This window comes from Coregonus lavaretus (assembly GCF_964263955.1).
Source record: "Coregonus lavaretus genome assembly, chromosome: 12".
Classification (NCBI taxonomy): domain Eukaryota; kingdom Metazoa; phylum Chordata; class Actinopteri; order Salmoniformes; family Salmonidae; genus Coregonus; species Coregonus lavaretus.
In genome coordinates this window covers 14666466-14682122 of record NC_139999.1, presented here as the reverse complement: position 1 = coordinate 14682122, position 15657 = coordinate 14666466, and the positions used below count along the sequence as shown (strand labels likewise).

Genomic DNA, 15657 nt, shown 5'->3' with positions numbered 1-15657 from the left:
CCTCAGATCGAGGGAGATTATCAGTGGTCTTGTATGTCTTCCATTTCCTAATAATTGCTCCCACAGTTGATTTCTTCAAACCAAGCTGCTTACCTATTGCAGATTCAGTCTTCCCAGCCTGTTGCAGGTCTACAATTTTGTTTCTGGTGTCCTTTGACAGCTCTTTGGTCTTGGCCATAGTGGAGTTTGGAGTGTGACTGTTTGAGGTTGTGGACAGGTGTCTTTTATACTGATAACAAGTTCAAACAGGTGCCATTAATACAGGTAACGAGTGGAGGACAGAGGAGCCTCTTAAAGAAGAAGTTACAGGTCTGTGAGAGACAGAAATCTTGCTTGTTTGTAGGTGACCAAATACTTATTTTCCACCATAATTTGCAAATAAATTCATAAAAAATCCTACAATGTGATTTTCTGGATTTTGTTTTCTAAATTTGTCTGTCATAGTTGACGTGTACCTATGATGAAAATTACAGGCCTCTCTCATCTTTTTAAGTGGGAGAACTTGCACAATTGGTGGCTGACTAAATACTTTTTTTACCCACTGTATATATATATATATATATATATATATATAGATGTATACTATATTTTAAAATGTATATCCCTCATCTGCACAAAATTGAAAGCTCTCTCACAACCCCTGCTCACAGACACACTTTGGTTCTGGGATATGCAACCATTTCCTTTCTCAATCACTTAACGTCACACTTATTCAAACACAAAAACGCACACCACACCTTCCATCACAATTCATCCACACATACCCACATACTGTGCCTTCTATGTCTTCTGTTTGCTATGTTTTTATCTCCACTATGTTGATTGACTACTTGTGTTCTAATTTAGTTGTATTTGAAGATGTATTATTTTGCTTGTTATTTTTTCTTGTAATACCGTCTTTTCCCTATATAAAATACTATACCTACTATAAATGTGTTTTATTATTACAATCCCTACCATGGCTAGTATTGGGTGTTCTATTATTCGACTCCTCTATTAGCACTTTCAGAATAGCCATGGAGTAGTCTTTGTGTCGCGAAACATTTGGTGTCAATATACAGTTTATCGACAACGAGCAACACGCTTCCCTTTTAATCTATTTTCCTTGAAGATTGGGTACAGAACTTTGCGCCGTTCTGCAATCTCCCTCGGGAACTGATCATTCATGCCTATTTTCGTGCCAGCAAGTCTTCTACCTAGGCTTTTAACCATTACTTTATCCTTAAAAAAAAGCAAATTTGGCAACGATTTGACGCTCATATCTCTGTCCTCTTTGTCCGAAACGGTGTACACGTTCGAGTTTGATTTTGTCAACAGCCTCGAGTGGAATTTGAAGCGCTGTAAGAAAAGTCCTTCACTATTTATTTCTGTAATCTCTCCCTCTTTTTCCTGGATACCCGTAAGTACTAGATTTTCTCTCATCGATCTAGTTTGTATGTCTAGTAAGGCTTCTCTCAGAAAGTTGTTCTCCTTTTTAAGTTCCAGTGTTCCAGTCTTCATCAGTGCAGGCAGCAGCCTTTTTTTCCCCCGTCTTCATCAGCGCAGGCGGCCTGTTTCGTTCCCGTCTTCATCAGCGCAGGTGGCCTGTTTCGTTCCCGTCTTCATCAGCGCAGGCGGCCTGTTTCGTTCCCGTCTTCATCAGCGCAGGCGGCCTGTTTTGTTCCCGTCTTCATCAGCGCAGGCGGCCTGTTTCGTTCCCGTCTTCATCAGCGCAGGCGGCCTGTTTCGTTCCCGTCTTCATCAGCGCAGGCGGCCTGTTTGAAGCCAGTAACCCTCTTTAGCTCTTGAGCAAGTTGCTGTATTTAAGGCCTGCAGCTGGCAGGAACGTTTGGGGAAAAATATAAAGCCCCTGTGCGTGTTTAGGAATTTTGAGGCAGTGATCTCATTTTCTAAGATGTAGCCTGGAGCTGTTAATGTGAGGGAAAAGGGGGAGGGGGGTGTGTGAAATTAGTTAGGTTTATAATCGGCCAACCAACCGTGACCCTGTTCCCTGCCGCTCGGCATCCTGGGGGAAATGTCACGTCAGACTTTGGTCCGCCTGCTGAGATGATCAGGGTTACCTTTTTAGCTTTGCTTTTCCTTAGGGTGCATTCAGTTTGTATTGTTCTTCTTTAGTTTTTTTATCCTCTTATGTTTGTTTTGTAGTAAATATTTCAGGTTTTATTTTCATTGTTTTTAATTTTTTGCTTCTTGTGAAGCACATTGTGTTGCATTCCATGTCTGAAATGTGCTGTATAAATAAAGCTTGACTTGATTTGACTCCGTAAAGCAGACAGACTGCAGTTTCAAACAGCATGGGACAGTGTTGCCTCTCTCTCTGTTAGTATCTTGGATCAAGATGATTCTTCATTTTTCGATGCTATAGGCCAATACAATGATCTGCTTACTATTGCATACAACAACCAGTCAGACAACAGAGTGAGGTCCCTGGCAGTGCAGAGGCCCATGTAAACAGTGCTCCTCTCTCCGGATTGGTCCTTAGCCTGTAAGAGGAGAGCGCCCTCTGACCTACTGCAGGCTGGAACTGGCCCTGAGAGAAATAGAACCCGCTGATCCTACTGTAGTCTTCGTATCATTACAATTTAAAGCCACGTTCCATCTCAGCACTGGGAGATTGTTTTACTTAGTGCATGTCCTTGAAAAGGGTCATTCAAAGCTGTATAGAAAGAAACTACCCACATTTGTCTGTTTCACATCTATTTTGTAGCCAATATTATAACCAAGGACATGGGCTTCTTCTGTCAGCACATCATAAACCAAAGTACAGTGAATGACTGCCTGGCCTGTTTCTGTGCCAAAGAGTGGAGAACTAAATTTGAAGACTGTTGGCTTGGATATTTGAGATAGTCAACAGGAAGAAATGTTCCATTACTGCATTGATATTCCTCTGAGTACTTTCCACAGCAGCAGCTAAATGACAGACTGCTGTTGTAATGACCCTGTCTGTCCTTTACTGACAGTCCCATTTAGACTTCTGTTATCCCTCTGGACTAGTGGTACTGGAGGAGAGCTATGACCTTACATTTTGAAAGATTTTTAGTCATTTTAGCAGACGCTCTTATCCAGAGCGACTTACAGTTAGTGAGTGCATACATTTTCATACTGGCCCCCCGTGGGAACCGAACCCACAACCCTGGCTTTGCAAGCGTCATGCTCTACCAACTGAGCTACACGGGACTAGACCTTCACTGGCAGCATGACATTGAACACATTCTCAAGCCCTGCACCTTAAGTCCTCCTGCTCCTCTTCTGACACTTAGCATTTCCAGTCAGATGAGCCTCTGCCTCTGTCTGACAAGTGGATTCTGTTGCTTTTATAATTGAAGTCACTGTGTGTGTGTGCAGCAGATTGGGCTCGGGGGACCTCTGTCTAGACTGGGCTCGGGGGACCTCTGTCTAGACTGGGCTCGGGGGACCTCTGTATAGCCCTGTGCTGCCCGTTGGTGACAGCAGCACAGAGTCCCACTTTCTCTCTGACGAAACCCTCTCTGGAGACGTCCGTTCCTCAGACCCAGTAATTTTTCTCTCCCTTTCACCCTCGCTTGCTTGCTCTCTTTCGCTCTTTCGTTCGCTCTCTCATTCACTCGCGCTCTCTTTCGCGCTCCCTCGCTGATATATTGTATGATATGTTGTGTTGCAGAGGGAGATGAAGGAGCAGCTGGCCACTCTGCAGGACAGTGAGAAGGGACACACAGAGGCCCTGCAGCTACTGCAGAGACAACTCACTGAGACCAAGGTAACACACTAAGCACTACTCACTGAGACCAAGGTAACACACTAAGCACTACTCACTGAGACAAGGTAACACACTAAGCACTACTCACTGAGACCAAGGTAACACAGTAAGCACTACTCACTGAGACCAAGGTAACACACTAAGCACTACTCACTGAGACCAAGGTAACACACTAAGCACTACTCACTGAGACCAAGGTAACACACTAAGCACTACTCACTGAGACCAAGGTAACACACTAAGCACTATTCACTGAGACCAAGGTAACACACTAAGCACTACTCACTGAGACCAAGGTAATACACTAAGCACTACTCACTGAGACCAAGGTAACACACTAAGCACTACTCACTGAGACCAAGGTAACACACTAAGCACTACTCACTGAGACCAAGGTAACACACTAAGCACTATTCACTGAGACCAAGGTAACACACTAAGCACTACTCACTGAGACCAAGGTAATACACTAAGCACTACTCACTGAGACCAAGGTAACACACTAAGCACTACTCACTGAGACCAAGGTAACACACTAAGCACTACTCACTGAGACCAAGGTAACACACTAAGCACACACATTCACTTAGACCAAGGAAACTTAGAGAGCCTTTTGACCTATTAGAGACCAAGGTAATGCTCCAGTGGTTTATCTCATCATATCTCTATCTCCACTGAAGTCTGTACTGAACTGACAGTGAAAATCCAAACAGCAAATTGGTTTATGAAGCATCTCTTTAATCTATGCACCTTGTTTTAATCAGCGGAGCGAGAGCATCCAGTCAATATAACAGCTTTTCCTTAGTCTCCTTTTCTGTCTCATCTCGTCCCCCTTTTGACGACTTTAAGCTTCACAAAGGGAGGGCTCTCCTGACAGTGGTATTTGTAATTTGGGAGTGCATTGTTCTTTCTGCTGTTAACATGCTGGCTGTCCCCTGGCCCAGCCAGTGCCCTCCCGTCTTCCTGTCCTGTCTGCAGGACTTTACTTTACCCTGGCTCTGGCCCAGAGAGGCAGACCTGCCTGCTTCCACTGCCATCCTGCCATCGCCTTCAGCTGTCCGAAGAGACATGCGTTGCCTGGAAGAGGGTCATAGGGGAACTAAATCGATCTCTCTGCCTCGCCAATACCTTTAGGTTGATGACAATGAAATGCTCTGTTGTTCTCCTGCTGTTCCTGCTTGACCACACACAGAAACCAAAGAAGAATTGATTTCTAGGATATGAGCAAAGCACCCACAAATTATGTTATGTAATCCTGAAATGGGAGACTGCCCACCTCAAACACCCATAATCCTCTCTACCCCTCTCTCCTCTCTCACCAGCAACATGAAGGTGTTGAAAGTGAAACTTTGAGCAGGGGGGTGTGAGGCTGCCATTACCCTTGTTTTGGTATTACTTAAATGTCCCCTAACACTGCTGTTTGTCACTTAATTGGTTTATATTGGTTCTGGTGCTCTAGTTTAGTTCCAGTCCTGGGCCCATGTGTTTAGGAGCGCCCCCTTCCCTGTCTGAAGAGCAGACGTTGTGTCTGATTCTCTGGCCATGGGGGTTCGTCTGATAAACATGCTGCTGCTCTGAGACCCAGCCTCCTTTTCCTGTAGGCTTAAAATGGGCTTTAAATATCCACCCTGCCATAGCTTTTAACACCCTGCTGGGGCAGACTGGCACCTGATTACTGCACTGCTGCAGGCCTCATCAGTCCTGTCCTCACTGTCACGAGGTGGAGGAGCATATCCCACACACATCCCACTCCTGCCCTGCTCTGTACTGGAGATAAATGATCTTAATAGGCTTAAAGCTCCCAGCAGCACAGAGAGAATATCTGCCTGCTTCTAGGTTCCTACAGGAACAGGAAGAACAAGCATGCTGCTGGATGGAAATTGATTGATGGCAGGCAGTAGCAATAAAACCCAGATTATGATGCTGCTGCCCCTGCTCCCCGGTGTTCCCCTGTGATGGAGAGGAGTAGAGACTACTAGAACAGAGTTTAGAATGTTCGACAGAGAGAATGTTTCCTTTGTACAGACAGACAGACAGAGCCCTGCATGAGAAGCTGCTCCCTCTCCAGTTGTTACTGGACTGAGCCTCTTTGATCTCCTCTCTCTGTTCTGTCTCTGCTGCTACTGTTGCTGTTAGCTTTGGAGATGATTCATTTCTTCTTCAAGTCCAGCTCCCTCCTTGATTTTCCCACGACTACAAATCAATTCACCCCACTCTCTCCTCTCCTCAGCTTCTGCTTCTTTTCCCCTCATCAACAGTACTGCTCTTCCCATAATAGCGTCCTTTTCACTGACTATCCGCTGGCCTTGTAAATGTTGCCTTCAACACACAGCTTGTCTGTCCCCAGCTGACCCCACAGCATCAGCCTTTTTAAACATGCTCTCCATCGAACTAGCAGCACCACCATTAAAACAGCACAATGTGACTGACTGTGCCCTCGGGCCTCTTCCACTGTCCCAACCTTCCACTGAGGCTGAGCTTTGCCCTATTCTACTCCTAAGGCTCTCTATATAGGCCGTTCTTACGATAGCACATTTTGTATTGATTTAATGAGTGTCGGGTGATCTATAACAGTAGATAGGGAATTATTGTCCCTAGAAGCCCTGGCTTTGACTATGTTAGCCAGATTTTGTTTTTATGTCAATGAATATACATTTACATAATAGTTAAGTGCTATAAAGGTTTTAATAAACTGGGTTGTTCGAGCCCTGAATGCTGATTGACTGAAGGCCGTGGTATATCAGACTGTATACCACGGGTATGACCAAAACATTATGTTTACTATTCTAATTACCTTGGTTACCAGTTTATAATAACATTAAGGCACCTCAATGGTTTGTAGTATATGGCCAATATACAACGGCTAAGGGCTGTATCCAGGCACTCTGCGTTGCGTCGTACATAAGAACAGCCCACAGCCGTGGTATATTAGCCATATACCACACCCCTTCTCGTGCCTTATTGCTTAAGTAAGCCATGGGGTTACTGACTCTTGTCCAACTAAGAGTGCAGAGGCAGAGTGACGGAGGCACTTGATCAGACATAAGTTTTCTATTGATGTTTAAGGGTTGTAGTATAACCTGCACACTTTCATTCTAAATAAATAACCTCCCCTCTCTCTCTCCAGTCGTCGGCCAAAGGCCTGCGTGCGACCATCGGCGAGGTGTTTGAGCGTCTGCAGCGGTTTCTGCGCGAGCGCCAGAAGTCCATGCTGGAGGAGCTGGAGACGGATACGGCGCGCACGCTCTCCGACATCGAGCACAAGATCCAGCGCTTCAGCCAGCAGCTGCGCGACGTCAAGGAGGGCATCGGCATCCTGCTGGAGCGCCTCAATGAGACGGGACGCCACGACTTCCTGGAGGGCGTGGCCCTCACCTCCGAGAGGTGCTCTGCTTACTGTCTGACTGACCATGGATCAGCTGTACTTCCAAACAGCCACAGTCCTAAACTTTTGTAAGATAGTACGCTGTCTGAGGTTATGTTATACTACCCTCCTAACATAAGACATCCCCTGAATGTAATGAATGTAACCCATTCTGCTCATCATCAGCATAGTGATACTGATAGTAATAATAATGTATGCTCTCACTAACTGTAAGTCGCTCTGGATAAGAGCGTCTGCTAAATGACTAAAATGTAAAAATTTAAAATGAGTGAAAGTGCAGAGTTGAGCAATGAGGCTTATCCCCAGGACTCTGACAGATGGCGTAAGAGGCCAGATATACAGGGCTCATTATTTGAAATCTGGGAAAGAGTGGGCTCAGGGGGATGGAGTTGAAGTATTTAAGATCTTAGAGGGATTGATAAGGTGAATCAAACTAAAACGTATCGTTCCTGTATCGTATCGGAGCCCATGCATCTAGATGCGTATCGAATCATCTTGAAAGATGCACATCCCTAGTGGAAAACCACCTCTTACTGCCTGAACCCAAGGCTACATGTGGGAGTGACGAGAATGACTAATGTGGGGGTTGACTCTGTAATAGCATTACAGCTGACGTCCTCCCTCGTCCATATCAATCTACACTGCTGTAGAAGATTATGCCTTGGGGCATCCAGAGTCTGACCAATGTGTTTAGCAACAACAAACAGAGAAAAGGGAGTCATTACTAGAGACATCTCACAGAGAGCGCAAAGAGAGATGTGAATGTAAAAGAAGATCGATAACTGACAATGACATTGATCGTCCTTCTCCCCCACAGGATAAAAGGAAAGATACATGAGACCAATTTAACATATGAAGATTTCCCGACCTCCAAGTACATGGGGCCCCTGCAGTACACAATATGGAAGTCTCTATTTCAGGATATTTCACCAGGTATGCTCCACCTACTACTACCGTTAACCCTCACATAATTGAACTGTGTAACAGCATGGGTTTCAACAGGAGCCTCTTATGAATTGTTAGATACTCCCAAATACCTCAACACATCAATCCGTAATGATACAAATAATTGTCTTCCATGGAAGGGTAGCATAGATTGAGGTTTAAATTGAGCTTTGATTGATGCCTTGTACGGAACAAGGAAATAATAGTAACCTTGGAAAAGACTCACACAGTGCAAGCCTCCTGTAGCTCAGTTGGTAGAGCATGGCGCTTGCAACGCCAGGGTTGTGGGTTCGATTCCCACGGGGGGCCAGTATGAAAAATGTATGCACTCACTAACTGTAAGTCGCTCTGGATAAGAGCATCTGCTAAAGGACTAAAATGTAAAAATGTAAATAGATGGAATGTTTGTGAGCTTTAGGAACTGCATGAAGAGAAGATGGTGGCTAGAGGGTTGAGATGCCCTTCTCTGTTAGGAGAGCTGATGAAGAACTCTCCTCTCCTCATATTCTCCCTTAGCCCACAGCCATCACTCACTCTCAGAGAAGGTTATTTAAAATAATGCACCAAGGAATATTTCACTCCTTCAATAAATTCACCCATTTTGGCCTCCTGTAGCTGGTGGTTTCTTGGCCTCCCTTGACTGCGTGCCAAATGGAACAATTGGTTCCGATCCATCACCACTGACTGCCACGGTGACAGCACAAAGCCTTTCGATCCCATCATCTCGCTCTTTCTCTGCAGATTATAGTTTAGGGGAATAATAACAGTCTACCTCTTCTCTCAAACCCAGTGCCTTTTTTTCATCTATGTTCCCAATTAGAACATTGGCATGTGTGTTGGCGTGTGTGTGTGAGAGGAGGGGGGGGGGGGGGGGGAGATGAACGCATTTGTTTGTATGTGTGCAAGAGAGAGTGACATTTTAATGGATTGATTGAAACACACTGCCTGGCAATGTCATTGTGTGGTGAAGACATTGTCCTGCCTGCTGGCTTCTGGCCAGGCCTCCTGTTTATACTGTAAGGTATAACTACTGAGGAACAAGGCAAATTCCCCTCTGTTCTGTTCTAAATCAGCTCTATGTATGTTTCCATAATGACTGAACAAAAAAACAAAAAAGGTGGTGGAGCAGCCAGGGGTGGAGTGTATCAACCAAACTCCCTCCATAACCCACGGTTAACCCACAGAACTACATGTAGCTGGCTGCCTCCAGCCATGCCAGGCCAACATAGAGCTGTGGAGTCATGCTCTATAAGGTCTATAATTACTGCTTCCCACCACAGCTCTATTTCCATACCTTTGCATGACACTGATGCGGAGTACAACATCAAACAGTGGAGGCCAAGGTACTTTGAATGTAGGGTAACATGGGGTAAGAAGCCCCCCCCCCCCAAGATCAATGTATAATTGCTGACACAACAAAGCCAAGTTTGGAGAAAAAGATTGGACGTGGATGATGGCCATGCTTAGGGTAACAAACTATAAAGGAAAATAAATGACTACAGTTGGCAGATTGTTTTGTTATTTAATCCAATGTATTTTTTAGGAAAGGGGCATTTTTCCCAGCTACTCGGGTAACATGATTTTGGAACCTGGAACAACCTTTTTCAGTGGCGCCACAGCTTTCTTCATTCTTCAGTGTCACAGCTTTCTTCAGTGTCACAGCTTTCTTCCTTCTCTCTTAGTTTTTTTGCCTTGTCCTCCAGGATCCTCTTGTCAGGACTGTAGCCGACTCAGCCTTTCTCTTCCTAGGCCTCGCCTCCTATATCCTTGGCCTGGGGGACAACTCCAATATGACCTCTGCTGCTGTTTGTTGTTGTAAAACTGGTACTTTAAACAAAAGCAAACAAATAAACAACAACTCATGAGTATTCGTTCAAAAAAACACTTATTTCTAATCACTCTATATGCTACTTTATTTTTCCTAAAATGAGTGCTGACATTTTGTTTTTCTTACCAACATTCGGAGTAAGGTCACTGGAGACCTGTTGTGGCGGAGGTTGATGTTGTGACAGAGGTTGCTTGTAGGATACGGATGGATAATTCTGTGTGCTGCTTCATGAAACCAGTCTATGCCTGCCAGTCTAACCCTGGCCCCTGTTCTAACTCTGACTCCTAATCCTAACCCTGCTAACTGGGGGTTAGCTAGCTATGCTAGCAGACATTGGCTTATGCTAATTAGCTGGCTAGCATTTATTTAACCTCAGACTTTCTGCTAGTGAGGTTGTTAGTTAGCTAACTGGGCTAGCCAGTGCCTAAATTAAAGCTAGAAACAAATTATCAACCATAAAGTGCTTGAGGCGTCACTACAGACCCCCTGGTTCGATTCCAGGCTGAATCACAACCGGCCGTGATTGGGAGTCCCATAGGGCGGTGCACAATTGGCCCAGCGTCGTCCGGGTTTGGCCGGTGTAGGCCGTCATTGTAAATAAGAATTTGTTCTTAACTGACTTGCCTAGTTAAATAAAGGTAAAATAAAAAGAATGTAAAAAAAAAAGAAGGGAAAAAACCATACTAACCTAACATATTACTACTTTACTCAAAAACTATCAACATGTTTCTCTCTAAACAAGTGGATGATTTATCTTGAGGCTTCCCTACATGTATATAAACCATTTTGTATTATAATTGGATCTAAATGACAAAATAAATGTATGAAACAGGACATTTGTAGTTGATGAAGACTAGTGGCAGCCAGAGGAACTGTTGGGGGAAAATGGTGACATCTTGTGGATGTTGTGAGAATTACAGGGGGGTTTTAAGTTTTTAGCATTGTCAGTGTATTAACCAACAGTCCCAAACATAGCTTATGTAAATACTTTTTCATGATAACAGTAGATGTAGGGTGTATTACAAGAGCATATTATTAGGCTACCCATGAGTCATCCCAATCCCAACACCATGACGGTCCCTTATTCTGTTCCTGATAGGGTCCTTCAGCTGCATCAGCTCATATTATTGCTAGAGCAGAAACACCAGCCTGAAGCTACAGTCAGTCAACCTACAGTGGCCACTGCAGACAGAGACTGTGCCATTGACAGAATGTCATTGGTCTTCTCCCAGCCATCTGATGTATCACTTTTTAAAGATAACATTTTGGAAATCAATTTGTATGCACTTGACGTCAGATCAACTCTCCAGTTCAGTGACTGGCTGAAATGGGATGCCGGGACATTTTCACTGCCTCAGCATATAACTCAGTACAGCGATGATAGTGAAAAATGGAGTGCACTGAATGACACAGCAGTTCTGGAGCTAGTGTCTGTCTGAGAGAGGGAGTGTCTTCATAACATATTTATATGTTTCTCTCTCTTGGCAAACAGTATTTGTATTTTATTTTATTTTTTATTTCACCTTTATTTAACCAGGTAAGCCAGTTGAGAACATGTTCTCATTTACAACTGCGACCTGGCCAAGATAAAGCAAAGTAGTGCAATAAAAACAACACAGAGTTACATATGGGGTAAAAAACATAAAGTCAGAAATACAACAGAAAATATATATATACAGTGTGTGCAAATGTAGCAAGTTATGGAGGTAAGGCAATAAATAGGCTATAGTGCAGAATAATTACAATAGTATTAACACTGGAATGCTAGATGTGCAAGAGATTATGTGCAAATAGAGATACTGGGGTGCAAAAGAGCAAAATAAATAACAATATAGGGATGAGGTAGTTGGGTGAGCTAATTTCAGATGGGCTGTGTACAGGTGCAGTGATCGGTAAGGTGCTCTGACAACTGATGCTTAAAGTTATTGAGGGAGATAAGAGTCTCCAGCTTCAGAGATTTTTGCAATTCGTTCCAGTCATTGGCAGCAGAGAACTGGAAGGAATGGCGGCCAAAGGAGGTGTTGGCTTTGGGAATGACCAGTGAGATATACCTGCTGGAGCGCAGACTACGGGTGGGTGCTGCTATGGTGACCAATGAGCTAAGATAAGGCGGGGATTTGCCTAGCAGTGATTTATAGATGGCCTGGAGCCAGTGGGTTTGACGACGAACATGTAGTGAGGACCAGCCAACAAGAGCGTACAGGTCACAGTGGTGGGTAGTGTATGGGGCTTTGGAGACAAAACGGATGGCACTGTGATAGACTACATCCAATTTGCTGAGTAGAGTGTTGGAGGCTATTTTGTAAATTACATCGCCGAAGTCAAGGATCGGTAGGATAGTCAGTTTTACGAGGGCATGTTTGGCAGCATGAGTGAAGGAGGCTTTATTGCGAAATAGGAAGCCGATTCTAGATTTAACTTTGGATTGGAGATTCTTTATGTGAGTCTGGAAGTTGAGTTTACAGTCTAACCAGACACCTAGGTATTTGTAGTTGTCCACATACTCTAGGTCAGACCCGTCGAGAGTGGTGATTCTAGTCGGGTGGGCGGGTGCCAGCAGCGTTCGATTGAAAAGCATGCATTTAGTTTTACTAGTGTTTAAGAGCAGTTGGAGGCTACTGAAGGATTGTTGTATGGCATTGAAGCTCGTTTGGAGGTTTGTTAACACAGTGTCCAATGAAGGGCCAGATGTATACAAAATGGTGTCGTCTGCGTAGAGGTGGATCTGAGAGTCACCAGCAGCAAGAGCGACATCATTGATATACACGGAGAAAAGTGTCGGCCCAAGAATTGAACCCTGTGGCATTGCAAGAAGATGTCCTTATCTGTATCCTGTAGCTGTCTTTATCTGGGCTAGCCCTGTCTGCTTGTCTCTGGTGTGTCTCCACGTTAACCCTGTATCTCCATACTAAATGTGTCCCTTCTCTCTCTCTCTCCGTAGTGCCAGCAGCTTTGACCTTAGACCCCATCACAGCCCACCAGAGACTCATCCTATCAGATGACTGCACCATCGTAGCCTATGGTAACCTGCACCCCCAGCCGCTGCAGGACTCCCCGCGGCGCTTCGACGTCGAGGTGTCTGTGCTGGGGGCGGGGAGGGCTTCGGCTCGGGGGTGCATTACTGGGAGGTGATGGTGTCAGAGAAGACCCAGTGGATGATCGGTGTGGCCAATGAGACGGTCAGCCGCAAGGGCAGCATCCAGATCCAACCCAGCCGCGGCTTCTACTGCATCGTCATGCACGACGGCAACCAGTACAGCGCCTGCACCGAGCCCTGGACCCGCCTCAACGTCAAGAGCAAGCTGGAGAAGGTGGGCGTGTACCTGGACTACCCCAAGGGCCTGCTGGTGTTCTACAATGCTGACGACATGTCCTGGCTGTACACCTACAGGGAGAAGACGTTCCCGGCCAAGCTCTGCCCCTACTTCAGCCCCGGACAGAGCCACGCCAACGGCAAGAATGTCCAGCCGCTGAGAATCAACACTGTGCGTCTATAAGAGCTACACACAGGGTCATTAGACAGATCAGATCACTCACCTCAACCCTCCCTGACGATAGGACAACGACGATGATGATGATGATGATATAACTAAGATCCTAAAGACTACTAGTTTTAAAATTGTAAGAAATATGAGGAAAAAAACAGGGTGTAAGACTATGGAATGTTAATTTCTTTGTCTGGTTTGTGGGTCCTGCTCTTTTTGCCTGTCGGTGTGGCTCCAACTGGAGCCCTGGTTAGCTTCTTCAGTGGTGTAAGGAGAGGCTCTGTCTGCATAGATGATGTCATCCCACCATGGTTTAGTAGGAGGATCTCTGTGTGCTGTTACTGTCTGAGGCCCACCTTGCACAGGCCCAATGGCTCTGCTCTCCTTACAAGTCCCCAGACTGACTGACAGATGACTGCTCTGTCTGTCTCTCTCAGCAGCCAGACATTTGACACTGGTCACCGTTCTTTCTCTGTGCAGTTGTCTTAGCTGTGTTTGTGGAATGTGTCTGACACCCCTATGGTCCTTTTTCTTTGGCACAGTTAGCAGTTGTGAGCTGGTGAGTGAACGCCCGTCGGGGTGGCAGTGAGTGCTGTTCCATGTCCCTCCATGCACCTGTACCCTTTACTGATGAAAATGATGTCGCAGCTCTTGATTCTTTTCCCTCAGGTCACACGTCCACTTTTCCATCAGTGACAATGTCAGTCAGTCCAAAACGTGCTGGACATGTCTGATAGTCATTTGTAACGGCAGTATCATGGTCCGTGTGGTCTAGTGATGGTCCAACTGGTCACTGTAGTGGTGTTTGCTGTCCTCACCCCTCCCTCCTTTCCCCACCGTGTCATGCTTTGTTGGTTTCTTCACCTCCAGCACGCTAGCGCTCTACTCAACCTGTCCTGTACCTGTGGTTATGTATTCACTTAGTGTTAGCACTCGTACATTCCTGATTCCATATCCCTGCCTCCTCCCTCCCATGACGTCTCGTCATCGCATTGTAGGTGTCAGAGGTCAATCTGAATAAATGAATCTTGACATTTGCTGATTTACACTTGGCCAATGGGGCAGAAACCACTTACGACTCGAGCAGCATGACGCTGCAATTAATGAGCTCTGGAATGTTTTTAATCAGTCATTCTGTCTGTTTCATTTTTTTCTTCAAATATGTTGAAACTAGTAAATGCTATGGACACCAATGTGTTTCTGTTGTTTTTTTATATAATACATTGTCTAAATAGTTTAACGACATTAAGGATATAAAAATGGCCAAGGAGAGCGATATTACAGCACATTATTATACTTCCCTGGCCTGTACTGTTGGCATTCTTTAATATACATTTAGTTCCGTAAGGCTGTTGCCACTGTTGCAGTGTAAACAGAATACAATTACATTTACATTTTAGTCATTTAGCAGACGCTCTTATCCAGAGCGACTTACAGAATACACTGATATATATTCTGAGGCACAGTTCCTGTTGGCTCCTCTGCCCCATATGCCTCAAGTGCATTGTGATCCCCTGGTTGAAGACCAGTCCTCCAGATTGTGTAATAAGAAGCTCTTGTCCCTTAACAAAGTCCAGCACGGAGAGAGCCAGGAGAGTGAGTGTGTGTTTACGTCTGTATGTTAGTGTGTGCGCATGTTGGTGGTATATGTATGTTTTGGCCTCTTGTCTGTGAGGTGAAGTGATAAAATATCACATCTGTACCCCCTATATCCCTGCCTTTCCCTGTTTGTGTGTGTGTGTGTTGTCCACTTTAAAGAAGTGGGGAAGTTCCCTACTTTGTTGGTATATTCTGATGAGTATGTTCATTATGATTCAGAACCCAGTGGGGTCTATTTGAAGCAAGACTGCTGTCCCGTGATATGGATACAAAGCAGGAGATTATGATTGTGGGGTGTTAACTGGTGGTGGTGATCATAATAATGGTGATGATATTATTATTTAATGAGGATTGTGTCTGGATGATGGCCACTGTGCACCCATCATTGTGCGAACATACTCTGGTGTGCTTCTGCTGCTAGAGGTTGATGAGAAATGTTTTCATGTACAATTAAAGACGGGTAAAAGCAACGTCTCGTTGACTTTGTCCGTTAGAAACACACTGGCACACATACTGGTACATTAAAATGTAGCTCTAATGCATTGTTGAGTCTTTTGACAATATGCAAGTGAAATGCTTACACAGATAGAATGTCTAACAGAACTCATAACTTATTTTTTATTTTTATTTTATTTATTTCACCTTTATTTAACCAGGTAAACCAGTTGAGAACAAGTTC

General features: G+C 44.8%; 1 pseudogene across 1 annotated transcript in view; it reads left to right on the top strand.

Moving 5' to 3' along the window:
- Positions 1-15434, top strand: part of LOC311137864 (E3 ubiquitin-protein ligase TRIM62-like) — a 41129-nt pseudogene extending 25695 nt beyond the window's left edge. The window contains exons 3-6 of the transcript XR_014615468.1: positions 3641-3736; positions 6864-7120; positions 7939-8054; positions 12836-15434. The product of XR_014615468.1 is annotated as an E3 ubiquitin-protein ligase TRIM62-like (transcript). The remainder of the gene's footprint in view (positions 1-3640; positions 3737-6863; positions 7121-7938; positions 8055-12835) is intronic.
- Positions 15435-15657: the final 223 nt, after the last annotated feature.